This window comes from Myotis yumanensis, unplaced genomic scaffold (genome assembly GCF_028538775.1).
Source record: "Myotis yumanensis isolate MYYU_CA2020_CCGP unplaced genomic scaffold, mMyoYum1.0.hap1 SCAF_16, whole genome shotgun sequence".
Lineage (NCBI taxonomy): Eukaryota > Metazoa > Chordata > Mammalia > Chiroptera > Vespertilionidae > Myotis > Myotis yumanensis.
This window is the reverse complement of record NW_027223767.1, coordinates 31,633,139-31,645,698: the sequence shown is the minus strand read 5'-3', so window position 1 is coordinate 31,645,698 and position 12,560 is coordinate 31,633,139. Positions and strand designations below refer to the sequence as shown.

At 41.8% G+C, this 12,560-nt stretch overlaps 1 protein-coding gene across 3 annotated transcripts in view; it reads right to left on the bottom strand.

Annotated features, from left to right (window-relative positions):
• BCAS3 (BCAS3 microtubule associated cell migration factor) overlaps positions 1-12,560 on the bottom strand; it is a 470,653-nt gene that overhangs the window by 86,288 nt on the left and 371,805 nt on the right. The gene's annotated exons all lie outside the window — the stretch shown is intronic.

Sequence of the window (12,560 nt, the reverse complement as noted above, 5' to 3'; positions counted from 1 at the left end):
CATGAATCTATCATAAGAACATATTTGCAGGGGCCACTTCTTCCTAAGTGTACACACACACACACACACACACACACAACACACGAGTACCAATCTTTCATGTGACGACACCTTTTGTTTGAAGTTACAAGAATCTTTTCTATCCGTCATTTCATCAAATCACAACGCATTCCAAGGAAAGTACTTTGAAAACTTAAGTCACTCACCCTTTAATTGGCAGAGCTGTGACTCAAACCTAGGTCCCTGAATTCCAAATTAGATATTCCTTCTACCATGCCAACTACTGCACATGGCCTTCCAAAGATAAATCTGTGACAACTCTGTCCCCAAGCTGTGTTGATTAAGAGTAATAAGGTATGTATGTTCCCCATACAACTTCCTGGATTCAGTGGCATCTCAGAGCTTCCTGAATGTTAACAAACGCTAACCACCTTTCTCTGGATATCCGGGGTGCTCGAATGTAAAGTAGGCAGTGTAGACTATAAGAATTTTGATCCTTTACAGCTCGACTCTTCAATGAAATAGAGGCTTTCTTGAGTTCTGCTGACAGCGAGGAGAGAACCACCCCAGAGATGAACATTTAACGAAAAAGAAGTATTCATAACTAGGAGCCAAGCTCCATAAAGAGTTAATGTAGAGAGAGACCGAGAAGGGGACAAAGGATGAGTCAAAGAAGGCCTAGCAAACTCCCATGGTCACACTCACCCAGCCAGCATGGAGCAGCCAAGCCCAGCGTGGCTTGTGGTTACCTGCCTGGCTTTTTTTTTTTTTTTTTTTTTTTTAACTCAAGCAGAGGGATCAGTGCCACCTCACCATGGAGGCCCAATGGCTTGGCCCACTATTTTAAACATGGTTTGTGGTCTATACTAAGATGGATTGAACAACTCTGTATCCTCCAAGGGATTGTGATAGAATGTAACATATGCTTATCCCAATGGCAAGGATGGGGATAAGTGAACAGGCATTGGACCACATCAACATCAGGCCCAAATTTTTTCTCAAAATATCCTCTGCAAGGCCCCAGGGAAAAGTTTGCAAAATACTAACAGTGGCCAGTGGATCTCTTAGCAACAATAGGCGAGGCAGAAGCTGCCATTCAAGAAGATCCCAAGTGACAAAGAATGGAACTCCCTATGGGTTCACAGATCACCCCACAAAGGGAATCACTAACCGAGGAAAAGAAATGAGCAAAAGCTTCTATTCCGTTAAGTGTGCCAGTCCTACTTCGCCTCCCTTTTTTAAAAAAAAACAACAGCTCTTTTGATATATAGTTCTCTTAGCATACATTTCCCCCATTTAAAGGGTACAATTCAACAGTTTTTAGTATATTCATAGAGTGCGCAACCATCACCACAATCTAACAAGAACATTTTAATTATCCCTGTACCTCGTAACCATCACCTCCCAAACTTCCCATATCCCCAGCCCTAGGCAACCACTCATCTACTTTCTGTCCCTCTAGATTTGCCTACTCTGAAAATCTCACATAAATGGAATCATACAATTTCTGGTCCTTTGTGACTTGCTTCTTTCAGTCACCAATGTTTTCAAGGTTCATCTATGTTGTAGCTTGGATACGAACTTCATTCCTTTTTATGGCTAACATCCCATTGTACGGACATGCTACACTTTGTTTATCCATTCATCTGTTGATGGTTACTGGTTGTTTCCATCTTTTAGCTATTGTGAATGCTGCTGCAATGAACACTGGCATTCAAGAATCCGTTAGAGTCCCTGCTTTCAATTACTTTTGGGTACATATTGATAGACAGCTGTCTCCACTTCTTGGGTATGAATAGCTATTAATTATTATTTGGGATTAATGCTGTCATGACAGTTGTGTACAAGCTTTCGTGTGGACATGTTTTCATTTCTCTTGGGTATATACCTAGGTGTACAACTGCTGGATCATATTGTAACTCTGTATTTAACTATTTGAGGAACTGCCAGACAGTTTTTCAAAGGAGCTGCGCTATCTTATATTTCCAAAGGTAGTGTATGAGGATTCCAATTTCTCTACATCTCCATATTTACTATTATCTATCTTTTTGAATATAGCCATCCTGATGGGTGGAGAGTTGTATTTCCCTGATTGATAATAACACTGAGTACCTTTGCATGTGATTATTGGCTATTTGTATATCTTCTTTGGAGAATTGTCTATTCAGATCCTTTGCCCATTTTAAAATGGGGTTAAATTTCCCATTTCATTATTGAGTGGCAATAGTTATTTATATAGTCTAGATACAAGTCAGAGATCAGATATATGATTTGCAAATTTTTTTCCCCATTCTGTCAGTTGTCTTTTCACTTTTGCAATATTGTCTTTAGAAGCACAAAAGATTTAAATTTTAATGATGTCCAGCTTCTCTATTTTTCATTTTGTGTTTTTAAAATCACATCTAAGAAACCACTGCTGAATCGAAGATCACAAATATTTATACCTATGTTTTTTTCTAAAAGTGATACAGCTTTAGCTCTTATATTTACGTCTTTGATCCATTTGGAGTTAGGTTTTATACATGATATTCTTTTTCATGCTGACATATAACTGTCCCATCACCATTTGTTGAAAAGACTCTTTCCCCAAAGAATTGTCTTGGCATCCTTGTTGAAAATCAATTGACCATAAATGTGAAGGTTTATTTCTAGACTCTCAATTCTATTCCATTATCTATATATGTCTACCCGTATACCAGCACAGTGTCTTGATTACTGCAACTTAGCAAATTTTAAAATTGAGAAAATTGAAGCCTGTAACTTTGTTCGTTTTTTTCCCAAATATTGTTTTGGCTAATCTGCATACTTTGAATCTAGATATGAATTTTAGGAGCTTCTGTTCAATTTCTGCAGAGAAGTTGGCTGGGATTTTATAAGGATTTTATTGAATAATGTAGATGAATTTGGGAGTGCTGTCATTTTAACAATATTGTGTTTCAATCCATAATATGTCTTTCCATTTATTTCAGTCTTCTGTAATTCCTTTCAACACTTTGTATTTTTCAGAGAATGAAATTTGCACTTCTTTTGTTAAATTTATTCCTAAATGTTTTTATTTTTTTATGCTAATATAAAATAAATGGAATTGTCTCCTCAGTCCCATTTTTTACTTGCGCATGTCTACTGTATAGAAATACAAGTGATTTCTGTGTATTGTTCTTATATTCTGCATCCTTGGTGAGTGAGTTGCCTTTTACAATTGTTCCTAAGGCTCTTTTAAGAAATTAACTACTGTGGCGGCTTTGTACTGAATCAACTTAGCTAAAGTGGAACTACATTTCCCACATGTCCCTCCCTGTAGGATTGTGAGTTAGGGTTGGCTATAAGAAAAATGTATGTGAGAAGGTGGAAATGCAGCAGCACTCACCCTCTAATGGTTAAGTGCCAGGCCCATCACACTGTGGCAGCTTGTACCCACGGCTGCTCATCCTACCAGGCCTGCATACTCACCAGCTGCCCAGACATCGTCCTTCAGATTCTCCGAGTCCTGGGCCGAGGGCACGGGCAGCTCTGCTGTGAGGAGGGCCAGCTCCTGCTGCAGGTCCCCATGTTATCCAGGCTGATCGCACTGAGAAACCGACATGGGTTCCAGTTTGCCTCATGGGGTAGAGTTTGTCCTTTCCTTCTGTCCCTGACAGGGAGCTGTTTTCCCCAACATCAGCCCTGATCTATACAGTAGGTCCTCAGGTTACGTGGGAGATCTGTTCCTACGGTGCGACGAAATGCGATTTTCGCCCTAAGTGGGAACACCTACATAAGCACCTACGTCGCTCACATGGAGCACAGACACAGCAGTAACGAAGTGAAACAGTAAAAAAAATTTAAAAGAAAGATAATTCCTGACCTTTACTTGTGGTAAATAAATAATAAAAAACATAAAGCACATATGTACATACGTCGAAATGAAGGAACTTTAAAAAATAAATAAATAAATGGGAGATGGCGACGTAACCACGAAATGATGTACGTCAAGTCCGATGTAACCTGAGGACTGTCTGTACTCAGGCCCAACTCGATACTCAAAGGCCACAGACTTCAACAGCTACCAAACCATAGAAGGTCACATAGAGGTCCAATCCCTATAATGAATCGTTCATTCTATACCAGTGGTTTTGTCTCTGGGATCAAAACCTATGCTTTTTATGTTCTTCTAAATGATACCACTCTGGTGCGGGATGTTGATGGGGGAGATTGAACATTTGTCAAGACGAGGGGTGTATGAGAGCTCTCTGTGGCATCCTTTCCATTTTTCTGTGGACCTAAAACTTCTCTAAAAAATTAAGTCTACAAAAATATAAACTTTTAAAAGGATAAGTACTGTATGATTCCACTTATTTGAAGTATCTAAAGTGGTCAAACTCAGAAGCAGAAAGTAGAATGTGGTTACCAGGGGGCTGGAGAGGGAGGGAGAAAGGGGAGTTGTTGGTCAATGGCCACAGATTTCAGTTTTGTAAGATGAAAAAGAAATCTAGAAAGCTGTTGCACGGTCATATGCATGAAGCCAATAATACTGTACTGTGCATTTAAAAATAGTTAAGGTGGTAAACTTTGTTATATGTTGTTGTTGTTTTCACCAGGAAAAATAATAATTTGAAATGGGTAAAGGGAAAGCAAAAGAAAACTAAAAAATGTGGCAGTGGTGGTGATATGGAAGGAGAGGGATAGACAGACAGATGACATTATCATTTACTCTATAATTTTAACTTCCCAACTGGAACAAGGATATGCCTCGAAGATAGACTCTCTGTCTTTCATGTCTGAAGAGTCAAGAGAATCTTTCGTTAATGAAAGTACGGAATGAATGAATGAATGAATGAATGCAGAACAGGCAGGGGAGGAACCAGTACAGGTGTGAACTGTCCCCCAAGATCAAATATGACCCGGAATCCTGTATCTCCACTGAACGACAGAAGGTCTGTGGCCCGAGTGACATTACAAGTGAGTGACAGTTTCTCTCCCGGCACAAGATGTAGGACATGATATTAAATATTCAAGAGATACATGACCTAGTTTTTGGGGGGCTGGAGGTGTTGAGTTTTCAGTGAGCTCCGAGCATCCACGGGCCTATATAGGACAGGTGCGTGGACAACAAGGGAACGAAACTAAGGGAGCAGAGTCTTTCACTCTGTGGTCATGTTTCAGGTCAAACCATCCTTTCTTACACAGCCCTTCCTGGCTATGCTCTGGAAAATTCCATGTGTCACCTCCTTGCCACCACCCTCCTTGAGCTCAGGGTCAGACTGTAAGCCTATGGGCATCCCATGCTTCTTGCCAAGGATAGCACTTTTTTTGGTAACATGGCATTCATTCATTTATGTATTCATTCATTCATTCATTCACTCACTCACTCACTCATTCACTCACTCATTAACCAGGGCTCAATGCTGGGAATTCAAAGATAAGTCATGGTCCCTACCATTATAGCTGTTGGTAAAAACCCTGAGTATTTTGGAGGGATCAGTTAGTCTCTTGTTCAACTTTCTAAAGAAATAAAAGGCTTGATATCAGGACTTATTATCTTTTAAGTTATTAACCACTGTGGCAACTTTAAAAATTAACTTTAGAGTGGGGACAAGAGGGAAAAACACACACCTTGTTTTGGGAATTCTGGCTTTAGCAAGAAAATCTGGGGCGGCCCCATTTGGATGTATCTCTGGCCGGAGATAGCTAATCTCTGGCAGTGGATGATGTGCGTGTGTGAGGACACTGTTTATGCTAGCTTTTCTGCAATTTACAAATCGAAACAAATAATGGTGGAGACATTTGCAACTATGGAAAAAGGGTGTTTACAAAGTGGGAGAAAATAGACTAAATAGGCTTAGATTACAGAAAGCTTCTAACACGGCACGGCACGGGATGGGACCGGCTCCACAGCAGCACAAGGTGCAAAGGGCGATGAGTCACACTTATTGTAGCCATTAGATCTTTTAACAGATTTCCTAAATATGTCAGTTTCTGAAAACAGTATCTACGTGCAAGGTCGTCTTGGTAAACCCTGGGGACACCGGAGAGGGAAATTTTCCTAGGCCTCTTGTTTCCCCTCTCCACCCTTAGATACAGCTTCTCAGATACCAGGTCTGGGTTTAGTGTTAAATCATTCAAGCCCGAGGTGCTGCTCACACTTTCCTTTGGAAACTAATTCTCCTTTCCCAGACCTTTCCTTAAATGGCATTGCTCACAGCGAGTTTCCTTGTGACAAGCATGAAGCATGCAAGAAAGATCTCTATTAAAAATCCACACACCAGTCATTTTCTTTGTCTACTAATGGGTCTCGGTCTCTCTCTCTCTCTCTCTCTCTCTCTCTCTCTCTTTCTTCTTCCATCCCTCTTTGTTTCTCTCTCTTCTCCCTTCCTCCCACTCCCCCCTCATGATTTTTACTAGTAAAACTATTTATGTCTTTATCTATTGCATACCTTCTCTTCTTAGTGCTGAATATCATATCTGACTCCCTAAAGATTAGAGTAAAAATGAGGTCAAATCCCAAACTACAATCCTTCATTTGCTATTTTGGTTGTTACAGAAGTGTTCATATGAAAAAAAAAAAAAAAACCCCAAAACCACGAACAAACATAAAATGGCTTGTTAATGATCAAAAGGGGCCTGTCTGCCTAGAATAGATATAATTTTAATGAAAGTGACGACAAGTTTCCCCATGTTGAAACTGACCCTGACTCCAGCGCTTTCATATGGATTTCATAACTTTATAAAAACAATAATCAAACAGCAACTCATTAGAGAAGAGGAAGGGAAACAGTTTAGTCTCCATGAAAGGTGACACTGGGTTTTGAGAAAATAAAGACATTTGTCTTTTGGGGGGAAGGCGGGAGGATAACTATTCCCGAGCTCAGTTAGCAAGAGAAGGCTTCAGTTCGCAAGTGGGTATTACAAAAATAGAATAGTCAACGGTTTTTTTTAGGATAAGGTAGGGACCGTGATCATTTCCTCTTTCTCACTCAAAGCCCAAGATAGCTCTGCACCCCCAATCACTGGGAAATACACTACTTGATGGGGAAAAGAGCAGTGATTCTGTGCAGTGAGATCCTGCAGTTCATTTCTTTATCAAATGAGCTTGTTGCAATAAGTTTAGGCATGAATTGGCAATCCTTGCTTAAAGTCAACATGAACTGAAGCCAAGACAAGATTGTAGAAACCAGGTCCACAGAAGCAGAAATTTAGTCTAGAATATTTTCCAAGGAAAATGTTGATTAGACCTTTTTCTTCCTTGTACAAGCGGGAAAGAATGGAACAATTATCTATTATTTAGCAGGCACTATGCTATGTTATAAACAGTATCTCATTTAATCCTCAAACTATCCCAGTGAGGTTAACTCATGTTAAGTAACTTAGATAAGGTTCCATAGACAATTTTTAAAAAAGGAAGAATGGAACCCAGGGCTGCCTGCCTCCAAAGATTATACCATCCCTCTACAAGATAGTTTCTTTTTATCCTATTTCTAATATCTTTCATATTTTAAAAAAATATTTTTTATTGATTTTAGAGAGGAAAGGAGAGGTAGAGAGAGATAGAAACATCAATGATGAGAGAGAATCACTGATCATCTGCCTCCTGCATGGCCCCACTGGGAATCGAGCCCACAACCCAGGCATGTGCCCTGACTGGGAATCGAACCGTGACCTCCTGGTTCATAGGTGGATGCTCAACCACTGAGCCACGCAGGTCGGGCTCTTTCATATTTTTAGGACCTGACCATAATGTACTGCTTAGCTCTCATTTTGGTTCATATTTTTAAAAAATGTCTTCAAGCATATAAAAAACTAGTGACCTGGTGCATGGATTCGTGCACATTGAAAGGAAATTAATTAGAAGGTGGCCGATGGGGCGGGACTGGGCAAGATGGGCTGGACATGCCCTGGAGCAGTTCCTCTCTGGGGTCTTCGGAGTGAGCGGGGTCCCTCCGGCAGGTGGGGTCCCTTGGCCTGGCCTGTGGGAATCAGGCCAAAACTGGCTCTCCGATATCCCCCAAGGGGTCTCAGAGTGTGAAAAGGCACTCTGTAAAGTTGCTGTCGTTCAGGGTGTGGTACGCAAACACAAGTGTGCAATAAACCAGATTCGAGGCTACAGTGCCCCAGCAACAACATAACCCACAGCTGGAGGTGGAATCGTGTGGCCACGCGAGGAATCGGGCTCCCTCCTCTCTGGTTTCAAGGTGTGTCACCCGAGAACCGCTGCTGCCAAGTCACTGCAGCTCGGCAGCTCCTGCGTTGAGTGTCTGCCCCCTGGTGCTCAGTGCACGTCATAGCGACTGGCCGGACGGTCAGGCACTTAGCCATATGTATCTATTACAGCTGAAATCTCTGTGAACCTTTCCCGATCCCATTTTGTCTTCCACCCTAGTATCACACTATTCTGATTCCTCCCCAACTGTTTTCTTCCTAAAATGTTTTTATTTTTTATTTTTTTATTGACTTGAGAGAGAGAGAGGAAGGGAAAGGGACTGAGATATAGAAACATCAATGAGAGAGAAACATTAATTGGCTGCCTCCTGTAAGCCCCTTCTGGGGATCGAGCCTGCAACCTGGGCATGTGCCCTGACTGGGAATCGAACCAACAACCTCTTGGTTCATGGGCAGATGCTCAACCACTGAGCCACACTGGCTGGGCCTAAAATACCTTTAATATTTATGATGCTGCATGTAGCTTTAGTTCTTGCATTTTTACTCTATATAGTGAAGATATCATGATTTTTTTAAAAAAAATCAATTCTTATGAACATTATTGTATGAGTCTCCTTTTATACAAGTCAGAACTTTTCCAAGGATTACCTACCTAGGTCTGGACCTGTAGAATCCCAGAAATAATGATAATAACAGACACTTAAATAGTGCTTATTTTGTGCCAAACATTGTTCTAAGTAGCTTATACATATCAACTCATTTAATTTTCACAGTAACCTGATGAGGATTCGGTTCTTTTTTCAGATGAGAAGTAGTCCAGGGCTAGAATCTATGCCACTTTACTAAACATTGCATATTACCTTCCAAAATGTTCACACCAATTGATACATCTACCATCGGCGAGTTTCTACATCCTTGGTTAACATTTTAAAGTTTTGCTACCCTAAGATGAAGTCCTACACTTTTTCCTACGTGAATAACCATGGGTTCCAGCACAGTTTATCGCCTAGTCCATCTTACAGTACTAATTTGCAATGCTGTCTCTAGCATATTTCAAGTTTCTACACACATGTGGACTCCGTTCCTCTGTTTGTCTATTTCTGTAACAATGCCATTCTGTCTTATTATCGTTTATAATGCATTTTAATATCTGGCAGGACAGAAATTAAATAAGATTCTAATAAAAAGCATAATAGGTCTGTTGTACTCCAAAATTGTTCTTTGCTGTTTTTGACCCTTTGGTCTTTCCATGTGAAGTTCAAGATCACTTTGAACATTTTTATTGAAGAAACCTGTCCTGGATATTCTCTGATTGCTCCTTCAGATCCGCTTTCCACTCTCCTCCACATTGCTCGCTCCCCAGGGTCTGTCCTCCAGATGGACAGCACCAATCGAGGGTCCCTTCATCCTGGCTCCAGCCAGTGAGTCAGCGGCAAGGGAATGAAGAGCAGAGGAAAGATAAGTCCAGATATTTTCCCCCTCGGCTGTCTCGCCAGCTGCTCCTCTACCAAAGGTCTGTCAAGAGGGCTCCTCCTCAACCACAGCTACAGCTCTCTCTAGGTTCCGACAGCTGTTCCAGCTGTTGCCGTTTCGGCCCAGGGATGCTGAAGGCTTCTTGCTATTGGTTTCTTAGTCTCCCTCAGCTTTGTCCGAGCCTTTGTAAAGAGGCCCTTCATTAACTGTCTCCAATAAATACTTTCTGCCAGACTGATGCAAAACCTGGTAGGATTCTGATTGAAATTTCATTTAATTTCTGGATTAATTTGAGGATAATTGACAACTTTTAATAGATTGGGTCTTCTTATCCATGAACGTGTCACATCTACTTATTTGGGTCTTCTTTCATCCCTTCAATGTACTTTTATGACTTTTTTATAAATGTTTCATATATCTTTTCTAAGCATGTTTCCTGGCTTCTCTGTGCTTTTGGTTGTTATTGCAAATAGGAACTTTTCCCTAATTGGTTATTGCTGGCATGTAGGAACTCCATCAACTTCTGTATCCAGCAACCCTGTTGAAGTCTTTTTAATTCTAATAGTTTATGGATTCTCTAGGAACCAAGTCATATCATGTACAAATAGGTCAGCTATGTCTCTTTCTTTCCAGTTCATATATCTCTCATCTCTTGATCTTACTTCGTGGCATTGGCTCGTACTTCTATACAATGTTGACGAGAAGTGGTGTTGATGAGCTTCCTTATCTCATTTCTCTTAGCTTTCTCTTCACAAAGTGAAACCACTATAAATCCTAAATCTATGCCTCTCTGCTTCCATCCACCTTTAAATAAGAATATCAAGGTGCTAAGGTGTCTCATGAGTCAAAAAAAAAAAAAAAAAAAATCATGTTACTACTCTGGGCCCTGGAGAGTGTGATGTAACCTTCTCATCCAGAAATGACCAGCCTCAGTCAGGGCCTACGCTGACACATCTTCCTGTGAGCTGTGAGCCTTGGCGTGGGGACACCCAATTTAAACAGTAAGGTCCAACCAGTTCCTGGAGAAGCAACCATCACTGTCTTCTGCTGGAACTGCGGAGATGGGCACATCAAACATCGCACGATTTACCATTTTAGCTTTTGAAACTGGAGGGGGGGAAACATGCCGAAAAGAAATAAACAGCTCCTTTTTGTTGTTGTTTTAATGAACGTAATAACAGAAGAGTAATGAGGTTGGAAAACAGATGTGGACCAAGGGAACGCGCGTGCTACAGTGTGGCCCACACAATCTGGAGAGGAATGATAAAAAAAACTTTACAAGCTGTTTTGAGTCTTGAATTAAAAGGAGTAATCAGGCGAGGCTGACTTATAAAGGGTCAGGGGGTGGCATCCTGCAGCAGAGAATAAGCAGAACTCCTTTTCCTTAACTGTCCCCTGCCCAGCGCAGGCTGGGAGGGGGGCTTCCCCGGGCAGCAGCCGCTCTGGACATATTCTTGATTCAGTGTTTAATAACCGCCATCTAACCTCCTTTCCCCGTGCCCCTGCTCCCTGGGGAGGTACTTCCCTAATGGGTTGGCCCTTTTTAGTCTGGTTTTAGTCTCCGGCTCTTTATGTTCTGATGGGGCACCTCGGTCTCTTTCTATGACTTCCAGGCAAAATGTGTCAAATTAGATAAATGCGTTCGATGCCAGTTTGGGAGAGCTCTCATTCTCTAAACGATTTCTTCCCACACCCTTTCCACCATGTCTGCCCCATAGAGTCCATCAGAGTGTCTATAATAGAGTTGCAACCTGAGAGCATCTGAACCTTCAAATAGAAGTGGGTTTTTTAAAATCTTTGTTAATTCTCACCCGAGGATATTTTCCCATTGATTTTTAGACAGAGTGGAAGGGAGGAGGAGAGACAGAGAGAAACATCGATGTGAGAGAGCCACATCGATTGGTGGCCTCCCGCACACATGCCGACCAGGGCCTGGCCTCAAGCCTGCCCTTGACTGGAATCGAACCGGGGACTCCCTCAGTCCACAGGCTGACGCTCTAACCACTCCACAACCCGGCTAGGGCAGAAGTGTGTTTTTTAAAACTTGGACAGTATGTGTAGAGTAGCGCCAGGTTAGGAGGTCCATGCAGCATATTAGTAAAAGGAAGATAAACCTTATCCTGTTTCCAAGGAGATGAGCTGCACAGAGAGAATGTCCCTGCTCCCGTGGGCATGGTCATTAATGGTGTTTTAGGGCAGAACCGCCAGGCACTCTTCGGTTTCCCGGACTGTGCTAGCCTGGACAAAGCGGTACTGTGAGAACGCGGCTGCCGTTGTCTGCCTCGGCCCCTGAAAGCTCTCACACTCAACTACTGAAGTCCAGCCAGCGTCTAATTTTACCCGTGAGTTCCAGGAGAGAGAAAGCTGGTGGGAAGATTACAGAGTTCCTGAAGCTCTGACCTATAACAGGAAGAGAGTTGTCAGCCTTCATGTCTCTCACCCTAAATCCCAAGGAAAACAACAGTGGCCGGGTGTTTTATAACACGTTCCCATTGTAAAATTGCATATTTCAGAAACGTGATGCCAGCTCCCTCCTTTTCCAGGGACCTCGTGTCAGTATAAACAGATGACCTTAAAATAAATATTTTTTTACTTCAGCTTTTCAACTCCAATGTGTCCGATGTACTCGGGCTTCTCTGGGTATTCCTGTAAAACGGTGGAAATCGACTGTTTTCCAAATTGGCTAATGCGTCTAACACACTCGACTCTGATCCGTGCATTAATGTCCTGGGGATTTCTGGTAACGTTCGTGTGAAATTCCACACAGTAATTCCAGTTTCAGGGCCATTTTGAGCTTTTGGTAAACAGCGGAAAAATAGGGCTTTGAGGTTAAGTCTTGGCTTTGGCATGCAGTAAGGTGGGCAAGTTACTTAACTTCTCCACTGCTTACCCGTAAAATGGGTAAAATAGTGCCACCTTAAAGGGTTGTTGGGAGGATTAACGACAATCCA